Source organism: Salmo salar, chromosome 04 (assembly GCF_965601325.2).
Source record: "Salmo salar chromosome 04, fSalSal1, whole genome shotgun sequence".
Lineage (NCBI taxonomy): Eukaryota > Metazoa > Chordata > Actinopteri > Salmoniformes > Salmonidae > Salmo > Salmo salar.
The window spans coordinates 10,621,524-10,641,606 of NC_138294.1; positions in this window are offsets into that span (position 1 = coordinate 10,621,524).

A 20,083-nucleotide genomic window follows, 5' to 3' on the forward strand; every position below is an offset into this window, starting at 1 on the left:
CATTTTGCTTTGTGTTTGTGCTTGTGTTTCCCAATAAGCAATGTAGTTTTGTTTTGACTGTGTTGTAATTTGGTTTATTCTGATTGATTGGATGTTCTGGTCCTGAGGCTTCAGTGTGTCAGTAGAACAGGTTTGTGAACTCAGCCGCAGGACCAGCTGGATGAAGGGACTCCTATCTTTGCTCAGCTCTTGGCATTGCAGGGCTTGGTAATGATATGAGAGGGGGTCACTGTATTTTAGATGTTTCCAAAACTTAATTGCTCTTTTTTGAGTTTTTATTATTAGTGGATATTGGCCTAATTCTGCCCTGCATGCATTGTTTGTAGTTTTCCTTTGGACACGTAGGAGAATCTTACAGAACTCTGCATGGAGGGTTTCAATGGGGTGTTTGTCCCATTTGATGAAATCTTGTTTTGCAAGTGGACCCCACACCTCTCTGCCATAAAGTGCAATTGGTTCAATGACATATTCAATTAGTTTTAGCCAAATTTGAGTAGGTATTTCAATTTGAATTTGCTTTTTAATGGCGTAGAATGCCCTGCGTGCTTTCTCTCTCAGTTCATTCACTGCCTCATTAAGGTGTCCAGTTGAGCTTATTTTTAAACCTAAGTAATTGTAGTGTGTACAGTACTCTATATATTTTGTACCAATTGAGAACTTTGGTCTAATTCCCTGAGATCTGGATCTTCTCTGGAAAATCATTATTTTAGTATTTTTGGGGTTTACTGCCAGGGCCCAGGTCTGGCAGTACTGCTCTAACAGGTCCAGGCTCTGCTGTAGGCCATGTGCTGTGGGTGACAGCAGGCATAGGTAATCTGCGAAGAGTAGGCATTTAACTTCTGAATTGTGGAGACTAACACCAGGGGCTGAGGATTTTTCTAGAATAGTGGCCAATTCGTTAATGTAAATATTGAAGAGTGCAGGGCTCAGATTGCAACCCTGACGAAGGCCCCGCCCCTGGTTAATAAAGAATTCTGTTATTTTCTTACCAATTTTAATGCTGCATGTATTGCCAGTATACATTGATTTAATTATGGTTTAATTCTCTCTCTCTCTCTCCCTCTCTCTCTCTCTCTTTCTCTCTCTGTATTTCTCTCTCTCTGTATTTCTCTCTCTCTGTATTTCTCTCTCTCTGCCTCTCCCTTGTCTCTCTCTTAAAAGCAGCAAGGGGTAGAAGGGGAGGCGGTCAGGGGTTTATATGTGTGTGTGTAATTCTGCATATGTGTGTACTTAAGCGTGCATGTGTGTGTGTTACAGGAGTGAAAGGAGGGTGAGAGAGGCAGAGAAAGAAGGAGAGAGAAGGGGGGTCAGAGAGGGAGAGAGAGAGAGAGCGAGAGGGGCGGAGAGAGAGAGAGAGATGGAGAGAGAGAGAGAGAGGGGGGCAGAGAGCGAGAGGGGCGGAGAGAGAGAGGGGGTGCAGAGAGAGAGAGGGGTAGAGAGAGAGAGATGGAGGGAGAGAGAGAGAGATGGAGAGAGAGATGGAGAGAGATGGAGAGAGGGGCAGAGAGAGAGAGAGAGAGATGAGAGAGAGAGAGATGGAGTGAGTGAGGGGCAGAGAGAGAGCGAGATGGAGAGAGAGAGAAGTAGAAGCATGCCCCCCCATGTTCTATAATAATGAATCATTTTGCATCCCCAATGGCACCCTATTCCCTATTTAGTGCATTACTTTAGACCAGAGTTGGCACCCTATTCCCTATTTAGTGCATTACTTTAGACCAGAGTTGGCACCCTATTCCCTATTTACTGCACTACTTTAGACCAGAGTTGGCACCCTATTCCTTATTTAGTGCACTACGTTTGATCAGGGCCCATACGGTTTTGGTCAAAAGTAGAGAACTATATAAGGAATAGTGTGCCATTGGGGAGGCAACCACAGAGATGAGAGAAGGAATGGAGCAGGTGGATGACATGACTATCTACTACCAAGTGATGGGGCTTTCCTTTATATGAAGGGCTTTATTATTTTAACAGAAACAGCAGACCTACTACCAAGTGATGGGGCTTTCCTTTACATGAAGGGCTTTATTATTTTAACAGAAACAGCAGACCTACCACCAAGTGATGGGGCTTTCCTTTATATGAAGGGCTTTATTATTTGAACAGAAACAGCAGGGGCAGATTAGGATATACAGTTGAAGTCGGAAGTTTACATACACCTTAGCAAAATACATTTTAACTCCGTTTTTCACAGTTACTGACATTTAATACTAGTAAAACGGTCCTTTCTTAGGTCAGTTAGGATCACCACTTTATTTTAAGAATGTGAAATGTCAGAATAATAGTAGAGAGAATGATTTATTTCATTTGAGTTCTTTCATCACATTCCCAGTGGGTCAGAAGTTTACATACACTCAATTAGTATTTGGAAGCATTGTCTTTAAATTGTTTAACTTGGGTAGCTTTTCACAAGCTTCCCACAATAAGTTGGGTGAATTTTGGCCCATTCCTCCTGACAGAGCTGGTGTACCTGGGTCAGGTTTGTAGGCCTCCTGGCTCCAACACGCTTTTTCAGTTCTGCCCATACATTTTCTATAGGATTGAGGTCATGGCATTGAGGTCAGGGCAACTTTGGAAGTATGCTTGGGGTCATTGTCCATTTGGAAGACCCATTTGCGACCAAGCTTTAAAGCTTTAACTTCCTGACTGATGTCTTGAGATGTTGATAAGAGCGTCTGCTAAATGACGTAAATGTAAAAATGTAAATATCCACATAATTTTCCTACCTCATGATGCCATCTATTTTGTGAAGTGCACCAGTCCCTCCTGCAGCAAAGCACCCCCACAAAATGATGCTGCCACCCCCGTGCTTCACGGTTGGGATGTTGTTTTTCAGCTTGCAAGCCTCCCCCTTTTTCCTCCAAACATAACGATGGTCATTATGGCCAAACGGTTCTATTTTTATTTCATTAGACCAGAGGACACTTCTCCAAAGAGTACGATCTTTGTCCCCATGTCCCCAAACCGTAGTCTGGCTTTTTTATGGCGGTTTTGGAGCAGTGGCTTCTTCCTTGCTGAGCGGCCTTTCAGGTTATGTCAATATAGGACTCGTTTTACTGTGGATATAGACACTTTTGTACCTGTTTCCTCCAGCATCTTCACAAGGTCCTTTGCTGTTGTTCTGGGATTGATTTGCACTTTTCGCACCAAAGTACGTTCATCTCTAGGACACAGAACGCGTCTCCTTCCTGAGCGGTATGATGGCTGCGTGGTCCCATGGTATTTATACTTGCGTACTATTGTTTGTACAGATGAACGTGGTACCTTCAGGCATTTGGAAATTGCTCCCACGGATGAACCAGACTTGTGGAGGCCTACAATTTTTGGCTGATTTCTTTTGATTTTCCCATGATGTCAAGCAAAGAGGCACTGAGTTTGAAGGTAGGCCTTGAAATACATCCACAGGTACAGTCATGGCCAAAAGTTTTGAGAATGACACAAATATTAATTTACACAAAGTTTGCTGTTCAGTGTCTTTAGATATTTTTGTCAGATGTTACTATGGAATACTGAAGTATAATTACAAGCATTTCATAAGTGTCAAAGGCTTTTATTGACAATTACATGAAGTTGATGCAAAGAGTAAATATTTGCAGGGTTGACCCTTCTTTTTCAAGACCTCTGCAATCCATGCCCTGGCATGCTGTCAATTAACTTCTGGGCCACATCCTGACTGATGGCAGCACATTCTTGCATAATCAATGCTTGGAGTTTGTCAGAATTTGTGGGTTTTTGTTTGTCCACCCGCCTCTTGAGGATTTACCACAAGTTATCAATGGGACTAAGGTTTGGGGAGTTTCATATTTCAAAATATTTATGTTTTGTTCCCCGAGCCACTTAGTTATCGACTTTTGTCTTATGGACAAGGTGCTCCATCATGCTGGAAAATACATTGTTCGTCACCAAACTGTTCCTGGATGGTTGGGAGAAGTTGCTCCCGGAGGATGTGTTGGTACCATTCTTTATTCATGGCTGTGTTCTTAGGCAAAATTGTGAGTGAGCCCACTCCCTTGGCTGAGAGGCAACCCCACACATGAATGGTCTCAGGATGCTTTACTGTTGGAATGACACAGGACTGATGGTAGCGCTCACCTTATCTTCTCCGGACAAGCTTTTTTCCGGATGCCCCAAACAATCGGAAAGGGGATTCATCAGAGAAAATGACTTTACCCCAGTCCTCAGCAGTCCAACCCCTGTACCTTTTGCAGAATATCAGTCTGTCCCTGATGTTTCTCCTGGAGAGAAGTGGCTTCTTTGCTGCCCTTCTTGACACCAGGCCATCCTCCAAAAGTCTCCGCCTCACTGTGCGTGCAGATGCACTCACACCTGCCTGCTGCCATTCCTGAGCAAGCTCTGTACTGGTGGTTCCCCGATCCCGCAGCTGAATCAACTTTAGGAGACGGTCCTGGCACTTGCTGGACTTTCTTGGGCTCCCAGAAGCCTCCTTCACAACAATTGAACCGCTCTCCTTGAAGTTCTTGATAATCCAATAAATGGTTGATTTAGGTGCAATCTTACTGGCAACAATATCCTTGCCTGTGAAGCCCTTTTTGTGCAAAGCAATGACGATGGCACATGTTTCCTTGCAGGTAACCATGGTTGACAGAGGAAGAACAATGATTCCAAACACCACCCTCATTTTGTAGCTTCCAGTCTGTTATTTGAACTCATTCAGCATGACAGAGTGATCTCCAGCCTTGTCCTCATCAACACTCACACCTGTGTTAACGAGAGAATCACTGACATGATGTCAGCTGGTGCTTTTGTGGCAGGGCTGAAATGCAGTGGATTTTGGGGGGGGGGGTTCAGTTCATTTGCATGGCAAAGAGGATTGCAATTGCAATTAATTGCAATTCATCTGATCACTCTTCATAACATTCTGGAGTATATGCAAATTGCCATCATACAAACTTAGGCAGCAGACTTTGTGAAAATTAATATTTGTGTCATTCTCAAAACTTGTGGCCACGACTGTACACCTCCAATTGACTCTAATGATGTCAATTAGCCTATCAGAAGGCACAGTCAACTTTGTGTATGTAATCTTCTGACCCACTGGAATTGTGATACAGTGAATTATAAGTGAAATAATCTGCCTGTAACCAATTGTTTGAAAAATGACTTGTGCTATGCACAAAGTAGATGTCCTAACCGACTTGCCAAAACTATAGTTTGTTAACAAGAAATGTGTGGTGTGGTTGAAAAATGAGTTTTAATGACTCCAACCTAAGTGTATGTAAACTTCCGACTTCAACTGTATGTAGAGGAATAACAGAGATGGTGTGGGTGGGTCTGTGGAAGTGAACTGGAAGAGACGACAAACACCCCCCACACACAACCGCACACCCCTCCCCACAAACACACACACCCCACCTACAAACATACATCCCACCCACACACATCCCACCCATACACCCACACCCCACCCACACACACATGGCCCATCTACACACACACAGCCGCACACACACACCCCACCCATACACACACACCCCACCCACACACACAGCCGCACGCACACACACACACACACACACACACACACACACACACACACACACACACACACACACACACACACCAATGGTTCTGCTGCTTGACCTACCATTGTGATTTCTCCACCTTTTCCTAACTATTATTAACCAGAACATTCTTCTACATTTTCAGTCTTTTCAAACGTCACATAATTAAGGTCCAATTATAGTTAACACGTTGATTAAAAAAACACTTTATTCCCAAGGTCATTATGGGCTGACAGAGGCTTTAGCTGCTTCCCAATTGGCACCCTAGTCCCTATTTAGTGCTAGACTTTTGACCAGGGCCCGTAGGGACACCATAGTGGCGTCCATAAGGCTCTGCTCTAAATTAGTGCACGATGTAGGGAATATAAGGTGCGATTTGGGACCCATGCTTTACAACAGCCAGGCCAGCCCACTCCCTCTAACTCTCTCTAACACTAATTATGACTCTCTGACACACACACACACACACACACACACACACACACACACACACACACACACACACACACACACACACACACACACACACACACACATATATACAAATGCACACATGTATACACACTCACACACACACACACACTACTAAATCAGTGGACATTTACAGTCTTTGATCACAATTATAAAAACAACCAGAGTTCCTCCTCAACCTGCTCATTACCATGGTGATGGATAATTGACAGTAGTGCTTCATTTTTTAGGACAAATGAATGAATGAATGGATGGATGAATATATAAATGAATATATGAATGAATACATGGATGAATACATGGATGAATACATGGATGAATACATGAATGAATGAATGAATACATGAATGAATACATGAATACATGAATGAATGAATACATGAATGAATGAATACATGAATGAATACATGAATGAATGAATACCTGAATGAATGAATGAATACATGGATGAATGAATGAATACAATGATGAATACATTGATGCATGCGTGAATGAATACGTGGATGAATACATGGATGAATGAATGTATACATGGATGAATACATGAATGAATACATGGATGAATACATGAATGCATACATGAATGAATACATGGATGAATATGTGAATGAATATGTGGATGAATATATGGATGAATGAATGAATACATGGATGAATACATGGATGCATACATGGTTGAATACATAAATGAATACATAAATGAATACATGGATGAATACATAAATGAATACATAAATGAATACATGGATGAATACATAAATTAATACATGAATGAATACATGGATGAATGGATGAATAAATGGATGGATTAATCATTCAATAACTCAAACAATCAATTAAATCACTAAACAATCAATTCAAGCAATCAATCACTGCATGGTCAGATACATACTATATTTCTGTGTACATTAAATCTGTGCAGAAACAACTTGACCCAGCAAAACATATTTTGTAGAAGTGTCAAGATGAATTAGTTTGGGAGAAATTCTTGTTCATTTGAAATTCCTTCTTTTTATGTTACATGGTGAGAGCTTTGTGAAATTGACTTTCTTTCTTGCTTCATTCATTCAATCAAGGACTCCCCATCTCCATAGTGTGTTTACCCCGAGCCATATAAAATCAGACATTTATTAAACCAAACCATCAATAAAGTTAAAATGGGTCAAGTTAATGTTTGGCCCTGAAACATCGATGTTTAATCTTCATGACTAGTCCTAGACGAATGTGATGATAACTTAACTCTGTTTACACAGAATGACATGATGAGGAATATTCAACTCACTACATACAAGACACTAATATACAACTACATAACCCCTGTTTACACTATCCTCACAAAACACTACTATACAACTACATAACCCCTGTTTACACTATCCTTACAAAACACTACTATACAACTACAGAACCCCTGTTTACACTATCCTCACAAAACACTACTATACAACTACATAACCCCTGTTTACACTATCCTTACAAAACACTACTATACAACTACATAACCCCTGTTTACACTATCCTTACAAAACACTACTATAAAACTACATAACCCCTGTTTACACTATCCTTACAAAACACTACTATACAACTACAGAACCCCTGTTTACACTATCCTCACAAAACACTACTATACAACTACATAATCCCTGTTTAAACTATCCTTACAAAACACTACTATACAACTACATAATCCCTGTTTACACTATCCTCACAAAACACTAATATACAACTACAGAACCCTGTTTACACTATCCTCACAAAACACTACTATACAACTACAGAACCCCTGTTTACACTATCCTCACAAAACACTACTATACAACTACAGAGCCTCTGTTTACACTATCCTCACAAAACACTACTATACAACTACAGAACCCCTGTTTACACTATCATCACAAAACACTACTATACAACTACAGAAACCCTGTTTACACTATCCTTACAAAACACTACTATACCACTACAGAACCCCTGTTTACACTATCCTCACAAAACACTTCTATACAACTACAGAACCCCTGTTTAAACTATCCTTACAAAACACTACTATACAACAACAGAACCAATGTTTACACTATCCTTACAAAACACTAATATGCAATATACAGCCATGGGAAGTACAGTGGCTTGCGAAAGTATTCACCCCCCTTGGCATTTTTTCCTATTTTGTTGCCTTACAACCTGGAATTAAAATCGATTTTTGTGGGGATTGTATCATATGATTTACACAACAAGCCTACCACTTTGAAGATGCAAATATTTTTTCTTGTGAGACAAACAAGAAATAAGACAAAAAAACTATTCACCCCCCAATGTTAATACTTTGTAGAGCCACCTTTTGAAGCAGTTACAGTTACCTCCTTGCCTGGTCCGTGAGTTTTGGTGGGTGGCCCTCTCTTGGCAGGTTTGTTGTGGTGACATATTCTTTCCAATTTTTATTAATGGGTTTATTGGAGCTCCGTGGAATGTTCAAAGTTTCATATATTTTTTTATAACCCAACCCTGATCTGTACTTCTCCACAACTTTGTCCCTGAGAGCTCCTTGGTCTTCATGGTGCCGCTTGCTTGGTGGTGTCCCTTGCTTAGCAGTGTTGCAGACTCTGAGGCCTTTCAGAACAGGTGTATATATACTGAGATCATGTGACAGATCATGTGGCACTTAGATTGCAGACAGGTGGACTTCATTTAACTAATTATGTGACTTCTGAAGGTAATTGGTTGCACCAGATCTTATTTAGTGGCTTCATAGCAAAGGGGGTGAATACATATGCACACACCATTTTCCATATATAAAAAAAAAAAAATGGGGGTGGAAAAAGCTTTTTTTTTCATTTTACCAATTTGGACTATTTTGTGTATGTCAATTACATGAAATCCAAATACAATGTCAAGGGGATGAATACTTTTTCAAGGCCCTGTAGTGGTGCTGAGGCTGCTTCAGCACCCCCTTAAAAATCAGGATAATATGAATAAACAAAAGTAGTGTACTGGAGCTCTACTAGTCCTGTATTAGCGGAATGGGCAAAAATACCATAGCCCCCCCACCCCCAAACTACTTCCTGTGGCAACACCCTCTCCTGACCCCCTTTCTTTGTCTCTCTCTCTCTCCCTTCTTCCTTCCTTCGCTCTCTCTGTCTCCCTCCCTCCAGTTCCCCAAAGGTGAAACATCACAGAACCTTAAGGCTTTGCATATATCTCAACTTCACCTCCCCTCATCCCTCTCCCCCCACTCCTCCCCTCCCCTCTCTTCCCATCAGTACCACTAAGCCATGTCTATACGTACGTCTGTATTACTTAGCCTGCGTAGCTTTGAAGACAGTGTTTAAGAGGTGATGGTAAGACCCCTCCACACACACACACACACACACACACACACACACACACACACACACACACACACACACACACACACACACACACACACACACACACACACAACGTATACCCCCCCCCCCACACACACCATACCCCCATCCACACACCTCTCTATTTGAGTGGCAGGCAGGGATAATGATTACGGAGCTAAGGGGATAGCAGGGACTTTAACTGTGGATACAAGTGGCTTCCCGCTACCCACCCATCCTCTCAGGATCCCTGCAATGTTCTTAAGGGATTTACACAGAGCTAAAGCTAATCCTAGCTAGCATGTTCTTATGGGATTTATATTGAGCTAATGCTAATCCTAGCTAGCATGGGGAGATGGCGGAGCAAAGTTACATGACTTACTGTATAATACATGGAAAGCAATGCTTATGTCCACTTGACTCTACATTTAGTCATTTTTACTGTGATATTTTGTGTTGTACATTTACTTGTGTGTTGACGTGTGTGTTATTGTGCACACAAAGCTATGACTGTACAAGGGTAGCAGTTAGCCTAGAGGTTAGAGGATTGGTTGAGGAAGGTTCAACACTGGTTGTTGGGGGGGTTAATGAAATGTATGATGTTTAAATCACTGTTAATGATGAGGATGCTGATTAAAGAATGCCACTATTAACAGACAATGGTAATTGTGATGCACTGAATGCATAACAAGTAACATGTCTCATCTGTTAGAGCTGGTGCCTTCAAATGACAGACGAGCTACTAGGAGCAAGTCAACCTGGAGAAGAGGAAACCTAAACCCTCTCTGCTACAGAGTGTAGAGAAGCTGATACATCACTGGGAGACATGAGATCAAGCCAATGGTTATGCAGCCTGATACCGTATTTAGCCTAAAATGGTTATTTACTGTACAATGTGATTGTTCCTTACTGTCCAATGTGATTGTTCCTTACTGTACAATGTGATTGTTCCTTACTGTGCAATGTGATTGTTGCTTACTGTGCAATGTGATTGTTCCTTACTGTCCAATGTGATTGTTCCTTACTGTACAATGTGATTGCTCCTTACTGTACAATGTGATTGCTCCTTACTGTCCAATGTGATTGTTCCTTACTGTGCAATGTGATTGTTCCTTACTGTACAATGTGATTGTTCCTTACTGTACAATGTGATTGTTCCTTACTGTACAATGTGATTGTTCCTTACTGTACAATGTGATTGTTCCTTACTGTACAATGTGATTGTTCCTTACTGTACAATGTGATTGCTCCTTACTGTCCAATGTGATTGTTCCTTACTGTGCAATGTGATTGTTCCTTACTGTACAATGTGATTGTTCCTTACTGTACAATGTGATTGTTCCTTACTGTACAATGTGATTGTTCCTTACTGTACAATGTGATTGTTCCTTACTGTACAATGCGATTGTTCCTTACAGTAAAAATATTTGTATTCCTATGTCAAAATAATCACACGTGCTGTGTAATGAAAGACCACAAATCTTTTTAATCAAATTGTAAATACTACAATTCATAGTTGGAGTACAGATTCATTGTAATAGCATTACTGACAGACATGAATTTAACATTAAATAATACATTGAAAATGTATATATTACCATTGTTTGCATGTTCATTTTCATAAAATGAAATAGTGAGCTGATGGCTTCAAAGGTGTAGTAGTTCATGGAGAGGTACTTCAGCAGGTATGTGTAAAAAAAATTGTTTCGTTTATTGAAGACAGTTGCATCTTTGTAAAATGCTCTGCACAAACATGTCATGGGCACAAACAACTATCCTCTCGGCTAAGTTGTCTGCTGTGCTTTGTCCTCTCACATTGCTGACTTCCCTAAAAGTAGAAGCGGTCACTAGTTCCTTCCTCACGGAGTGCCGCTCAGGCATTTCACCTTGGCTTCTTGTGCCACTTTCAATGTCATGTGACCGTGAATGACACAGACATTGATTTCAGGTTGAAGTGCACTTGATCGGTTAACACATATGCCCAGTCTGTGGCCCCTTAACTGGCAGCCCTGTAGTGGCACGGCGGGGAATGACACAGCAGGTGGGTGCTGATAAGAGTTAATGCTGCCAACCTGTACTTTGCCAAGGAAGAAGTCCACTAGCGGTTTCCCTGCAGAAAATGCCCATGGTGCTGATTAATGGAGCTGAGTCTGAGGTGAAGTTGGCAGCTTCAGTGACAAGGGATGAGGGGTCCGGAAGCTCACCACTGAATCCTTTGTACAGCACAGATCTGCAAAGACAAATTGTATGAGCAAAACCAATTAGGCATATTGTTACATTAGTGTAATGACAGAGTCTAGGGAGAGCAGAGGAGTACAGCAAGTGTATCCATGAATGCCCTACTGTATGTATGATGCATTCATTTCTGTGTAGTTAAGTAGAATGGCGCCGGAAAAGATGGCTGACGTTTAACCTGCTCCGAATCAACTGTGTTATTTTTGTTTAAAAAAATTGTGTTGTTTGTCACTGGCTTCATAAATAACTATTTTTTTACTTATTTTGTACATAATGTTGCTGCTACTGTCTCTTATGACCGAAAATAACTTCTGGACATCAGAACAGTGATTATTCACCACGAACTGGTAGAAGCTTTTTCTTTTAACGAGTCCGACCTGAAGGATATACTGCTCTCCCGGGAACAGGCCCAAATCCCTGTCATTTGATTGAAGAAAAGACGGAGAAAAAGCGGGTTGAGGTCGAGCAGCCTTCTGAGAATTCGTAGGCGAGCAAGTAAAATCCCACTGCCATCCGTTCTATCATTGGAAAATAAAATAGATGACCTACGAGCAAGGTTAAATTACCAACAGGACATTTAGAGTCCTGGTTGACCAATGACGTGAACATCATACAGCTGCCGGGTTTTACACTGTATCGGCAGGATAGAACAGCAGCCTCTGGTAAGACAAGCTGTGGGGGTCTATGTATATTTGTAAAAACAGCTGGTGCTCGATATCTAAGGATGTCTCAAAGTTTTGCTCACCTGAGGTAGGGTGTTCCATGATAAACTGTAGATCACACTATCTACCTAGAGAGTTTCATCTCTATTTTTCATAACTTTCTACATACCACCACAGACCGATGCTGGCACTAAGACCGCACTCAATGAGCTGTATACCGCCATAAGCAAACAGGAAAATGCTCATCCAGAGTAGGCGCTTCTAGTGGCCAGGGACTTTAATGCAGGGAAACTTAAATCAGTTTTACCAAATTTCCACAAGCATGTTAAATGTGCAACCAGAGGGAAAACCTTTACTTCATACACAGAGATGGTACAAAGCTCTCCCTCACCCTCCAGTTGACAAATCTGACCATCATTCTATCCTCCTGATTCCTGCTTACAAGCAAAAATGAAAGCAGGAAGCACCAGTGACTCGGTCAATAAAGAAGTGGTCAGATGAAGCAGATGCTAAGCTACAAGACTGGTTTCCTAGCACAGACTGGAATATGATTCTTCCAATGGCATTGAGGAGTACACCACATCAGGCACTGGCTTCATAAATAACTGCATCGATGACGTCGTCCTCACAGTGACTGTACATACCCCAAACAGAAGCCATGTATTACAGTCAACATCCGCACTGAGCTAAAAGGGTAGAGCTGCCGTTTTCAAGGAGCGGGACTCTAACGTGAAAGCTTAAAATATCCCGCTATGCCCTCAGACGAACCATCAAACTGGAAAAAACGTCAATACAGGACTAAGATCAAATTGTACTACACCAGCTCCGATGCTCATCGGATGTGGCAGGGTTTGCAAACCATTACAGACTACAAAGGGAAGCACAGCCGAGAGCTTCCCAGTGACACGAGCCTACCAGACGAGCTAAATCACTTCTATGCTCGCTTCGAGACACACTGAAACATGCATGAGAGCATCAGCTGTTCAGGACGACTGTGTGATCACGCTCTCCGCAGCCGATGTGAGTAAAACCTTTAAACAGGTCAACATTCACAAGGCCGCAGGGCCAGATGGATTACTAGGACGTGGACTCTGAGTATGCCCTGACCAACTGGCAAGTGTCTTCAATGACATTTTCAACCTCTCCCTGTCTGAGTCTGTAATACCAACATGTTTCAAGCAGATCACCATAGTCCCTGTGCCCAAGAACAGTAACTTGCCTAAATGAATACAGACCCATAGCACTCACATCTGTAGCCATGAAGTGCTTTGAAAGGCTGGCCATGACTCACATCAACACCATTATCCCAGAAACCCTAGACCCACTCCAATTTGCATACCGCCCTAACAGATCCACAGATGATGCAATGTCTATTGCACTCCACACTGCCCTTTCCCACCGGGAAAAAAGAAACACCTATGTGAGATTGCTATTCATTGACTACAGCTCAGCGTTCAACACCATAGTGCCCTCAAAGCTTATCACTAAGCTAAGGACCCTGGGACTAAACACCTCCCTCTGGAACTTGGTCCTGGACTTCATGACGGGCCGCCCCAAGGTGGTAAGGGTAGGTAACAACACATCCGCCACACATCCTCATCATGGGGGCCCCTCAGGGGTGCATGCTCAGCCACCTCCTCTACTCCCTGTTCACTCATGACTGCACGGCCAGGAACAACTCCAACAACATCATTAAGTTTGCCGATGACACAAAAGTGGTAGGCCTGATCACCGACAACGACGAGACAGCCTATAGGCTATAGGGAGGACGTCAGAGACCTGGCCATGTGGTGCCAGGACACCAACCTTCCCCTCAACGTGATCAAGACAAAGGAGATGGTTGTCGACTACAGGAAAAGGAGGACCGAGCACACCCCCGTTCTCATCGATGGTGCTGTAGTGGAGCAGGTTGAGAGCTTCAAGTTCCTTGTGTCCACATCACCAACAAACTAACATGGTCCAAGCACACCAAGACAATTGTGAAGAGGGCATGACAAAATCTATTCCCCCTCAGGAGACTGAGAATATTCGGCATGAGTCCTCAGATCCTCGAAAGGTTATACAGCTGCACCATCGAGAGCATCCTGAGTGGTTGCATCACGTCCTGGTATGGCAACTGCTCAGCCTCCGATCGCAAGGCACTACAGAGGGTAGTGCATTTGGTCCAGTACATCCCTGGGGCGAAACTTCCTGCCATCCAGGACCTCTATACCAGGTGGTGTCAGAGGAAGGCCCTAAAACTTGTCAAAGACTCCAGCCACCCTAGTCATAGACTGTTCTCTCTACTTCCGCATGGCAAGTGGTACTGGCACTCCAGTTCTTGGTCCAAGAGGCTTCTAAACTGCTTCTACCCCCAAGCCATAAGACTCCTGAACATCTAATCAACTGGCTACTCAGACTATTTGCATTGCCCCCCCCTCTTTTACACTGCTGCTACTCTCTGTTATTATCTATGCATAATCACATAATAACGCTACCTTCATGTACAATTTACCTCAATTACCTCGACTTACTGGTGCCCACGCACATTGACTCTGTACCGGTCAAAACAGCACTTCCATCTAAACAGAAAATGAGTGGTATTGTTAAGTCAAACCCAGAAAATCGTCCGGCATAGAGCCTATTGTTCCAGTGCCACCTTCAATAATGTCGGATACCAGGCTATCACTCTCCAGGGGTGTCTCAGGGAGATGGAGGATTTGCAAAAAACACATTTCCAGTTCCCACCACACACTTGTACTGAACAGGGTAGACACTTGTACCAATATAAACACCCCCTATTGGCCAGATGTAGGATCTTAATTTGAGCTAGTTTGCTACAGCAGAAAAATAATTCTGCAGCAACTTGAAATGTGAATTATTATGTTGAGTATAATTGATGGGTATTTCTGTAGGATTTGATACATTTTTCATCAGGTCAAATCAATACTGAAATTTCTAAGTGCAAATAACAAACTTTAGAAGCCTTTTTAAAACATAAGTATGTTTTCATATCCTGCTGAGTGAAGAAAAAGAGTGAACAAATTACGATCCTAGGTCTGTATAGTCGTGCGAACGTAAGCACACGTACAAATAGACCCACCAACTGATGCACCAGTGCACACGCACACTCCCTCTCACTCCTCAATGAGCCCATCAATAAAGATGGATCTGTAATCTGAATTCCGTTGTATACCAGTGGCTAAATCAAGATGTACTGTATTATATTGGACACCACTCTATCAATATCCATTATATCTTGAAACAACATATCAAAATAACCTTTTAACAGACAGTATTTACTTTGGCTCTCTTTCTGATTCTATCTATCTCCCTCTCTCTCTCTTTCTCTCTCTCTCTCTCCCTCTCTCTCTCTCCTTCTCTCTCTCTCTCAATTCAATTCAAGGGGCTTTATTGGCATGGGAAACACAAGTTTACATTGCCAAAGCAAGTGAAATAGATAATAATCAAAAGTGAAATAAACAATCAAAAATGAAACCTCTCTCTCTCTCTCTCTCTCTCTCTCTCTCTCTCTCTCTCTCTCTCTTTCTCGGCATCATTCAGATCTGTTTGCTTGTAGCAGTTGGTAGGTCCTTGTGATCCAAACGAGTTAATGAATTGGTGTGTGTTTGTATGTGTGTGTTTGTATGTGTGTGTTTGTATGTGTATGTGTACTGACAGACGTTAAATTAATAGCAGTCATTTTTCCATGGATCTCTGTGCTAGCGAAGACTGCTAATGAACACTCTAACTGGTGCTCCGCCTGCGGGTAGTATCTGAGTAAACACACACGCAATAATCTGTGGATCTCATCAAGGCACATCCCCCCCCCCCCCACACGCACACATTTACACGACCCCCCCCCCCACACACACATACACATATACACGACCCCTCCCGCCACCTCCCCCTCAACACACACACATGCACACAGACAAGGAGGCACGCACAGATGCAAGCAAGTACAGGCGTACAGATCCCGTATCTTAATTAAACCTTGAATATAGTTACTGGTTTGCATTTGTTGCTGTGAAGGAAAAGGAAGATCCTGTAGCTGTACATGTTTAAACACAGAGAGCGTTCTAAAATGTGGATCTATGGATCTCATCAGTACACACACACACACACACACACACACACACACACACACGACCCCACCCCTTCAACACACACACATGACCCCGCCTCTCCAACACACACACACACACACACACACACACACACACACACACACACACACACGACCCCACCCCTTCAACACACACACACACACACACACACACACACACACACACACACACACACACACACACACACACACACACACACACACACACACACACACACACACACACACACTCCCTTCCTCGACTGTCTTGAGTATATTGTGGCGGCAGCACAGCACCAGTGTTTCTCATAGATCTGTCTATCTCCCTTCCCCATAAGGCCCGAGGAGGCAGGGTTTCGACAGTCACTAGGGGGGTACGACTGGGGCAAAGAGACACCCCTGGGGTGCTATATTCACGGTTACGGGGGTGCCATGGGACCCCCGTTTCCCCCCTACTGCTGTTTTCCATTTCTCTCCTCGCGTCCCATTGGACGATTCTGAGCCAACTCCAGGAAATGGATTGGCAAGGATGGAACCGCTGGGGACTCTGGCAGAGATGAAAGAGTTCCTTTACACACACTGAATCTCACAACGACACGCACACACACACACACACACACACACACACACACACACACACACACACACACACACACACACACACACTGCCTGTCACACACACTCCCTCTGACATGCTGTGGTTAGGCTACAACAGCTATGTGTTTCTTCATAGGTTTGGGAGAAACCAAATAACAGGATATGGTGGAGTTCTCTGTATGTTAACACCATCATCCATCAATAGCTGGAGGTTATAGTAGAGTTCTCTGTATGTTAACACCATCATCCATCTATAGCTGTAGGTTATAGTAGAGTTATCTGTAGGTTAACACCATCATCCATCTATAGCTGTAGGTTATAGTAGAGTTCTCTGTAGGTTAACACCATCATCCATCTATAACTGTAGGTTATAGTAGAGTTCTCTGTATGTTAACACCATCATCCATCTATAGCTGTAGGTTATAGTAGAGTTCTCTGTAGGTTAACACCATCATCCATCTATAGCTGTAGGTTATAGTAGAGTTCTCTGTATGTTAACACCATCATCCATCTATAGCTGTAGAGTTCTCTGTAAGTTAACACCATCATACACAAAAAGCTGTTGATGTCATTCTAACTGTTTCAGGAGTTCAGACCTTCTAGAATCACCCACAGTTCCTCTTCGCCTTTCAGAAAATCTCAACAAAGGTTCTCATCCAGACTTTCCCAGTGATTATCTGCCAGTGAACATCGTCATATTGACAGTGTAGTCATGTTACTACATGTGCAGTAGTGTTGTCATTTGTGAACACGCATGGCGGGTAGCTTTGATTTCAGCATCACCATCATCTGACACAGTAAACACCGCTGTGCTCCAAAATAGATCAGGAACCTTTGACACGATGGCTCTGTTTTACTGCAACTGCTACTTAGAGCAACACCTGGTCTCCGGGTTCCAGTCTGCCAGCTAGGAGGAGGATAGAGTCTGTGTTCCAAATGGAACCTTATCCCCTATACATAGCCATATGGGCCCTGGTCAACAGTAGTACTCTATATAGGGAATACAGGCCCATTTGGGATGGAGAGAGAAGCTAATTACAGACAATTTAGCCTGCTAAGGCAATCAATACAAAACCATGCAATTAGCTTAGCCCGCGACGTTGTGCTACGCTAGGCTATACATGGCTAGCGGAGCCAAGAGGAGGAAACGTTGCAATATATGTGTCATCTCTGATTTTTACATGGATTCAGTCGCCTGTTTGACTTGTTCTGCGTGGAATATTATTCCCTACATAGTGTACTACTTTTGACCAGGGCCCATACTTCATGAGATATTGTGCCATTTGGGACACAACCACAGAAGATGTACAGGTATGTTTTATGTGTGAGTAACAATACGTCAGAAATGAATCAGAAACAAGCAAAGAGATTTTGTGTTGAATCTTTTTTTCTTCCTCCACCAAATGACATGTTTTGAGTCGACTGTTAAGAGCTCTTTGCATTTTGAACAGGGGGGCTACATGCTGAGATGGAGTGGAACAATTCACAGTCACCAAGGTTCGTTTATTTATATTGTGTTGATTGATGGGTGAAAGAGCTGTTTGTTTTCTTCTATAATTATAGAAGTGAATCGTAGAAGAGAAAGAATGTTTCTGAACTGTAATTTTGAAAAGGCTTTCTGCAAAGTTGGATGAGAAGAACGGTTTGAAATAGCTGATTGGTACTGCTGGTCTTTGTCCTTGTCTATATAATAACTCAGTGTGATTGGCTATTATGGTCAATTATGCTCCATTTATTTCCCCTTTTCTCTCTTTCTCTCTCTCACACTTTATCTCTCCACTCACTCTCTCTCTACCTCTCACTCTCTCTCTCTCACACTTTATCTCTCCTCTCCATCTTTCCCTCTCTCTCTCTCTCTCTCTCTCTCTCCACAGGGCAGGCTGACAGGGGGTATGTCTGTGTGCAGATGGTTGGATGGAGGCCTGTAGCCAACAATAGGAGATGGCAACATGGGCAGCGGGACTGTGACAGAAAACACTTACAGTGCTGACACACACACACACACACACACACACACACACACACACACACACACACACACACACACACACACACACACACACACACACACACACACACCACACACCACACACCACACACCACACACACACACTACTTATACTGCCTCACAAACTGGCATTAGCATATACACACATACTGGATGTATGAGCACACACAGACTCAGCTGCGTATACATCCTAGCATTCGGCACATTGGTGCACAACACACACATATGGTTCATCCAGTGGCATTTCAGAGCGGGCTACAGGGACCTCTCAGAGGGTTGGCACTGGTCTGACTGTCTGTCTGTAGGCCTGAGATAACATACTGTCAAGTCTCTGGATACACACGCACACACACACACACACACACACACGCACACGCACACGCACTCGCACACACACACATGCACACAGACACACACACAAAGACACACACACACTGACACAGGCACGCTTTGCAATTAAACCATCTATTTCTCCTCTCTATCACAGCCCTCAATTAAACCAAACTATGCACAGTCTTAGTGTTTCTGTATTTTGCCAATATGTCCTTTGTTAAGTTTAACTGTACTGACTGTGAATGGGGACAGAACTGGTATAATGTGTTGTTGTAACTGACTGTGAATAGAGATGGAGTTGGTGTAATGTGTTGTTGTAACTGACTGTGAATAGAGATGGAGTTGGTGTAATGTGTTGTTGTAACTGACTGTGAATAGAGATGGAGGTGGTGTAATGTGCTGTTGTAACTAACTGTGAATGGGGATTGAGCAGGTATAATGTGCTGTTGTAACTAACTGTGAATGGAGATGGAGCTGGTATAATGTGCTGTTGTAACTAACTGTGAATGGGGATGGAGCAGGCTATAATGTGTTGTTGTAATTGTGAATGGGGATGGAGCAGGTATAATGTGTTGTTGTAACTAACTGTGAATGGGGATGGAGCAGGTATAATGCGTTGTTGTAACTATCTGTGAATGGATATGGAGCAGGTATAATGTGTTGTTGTTACTAACTGTGAATGGAGATGGAGCAGGTAGAATGTGTTGTTGTTACTAACTGTGAATGGGGATGGAACAGGTATAATTTGTTGTTGTTACTAACTGTGAATGGGGATGGAACAGGTATAATGTGTTGTTGTAACTATCTGTGAATGGATATGGAGC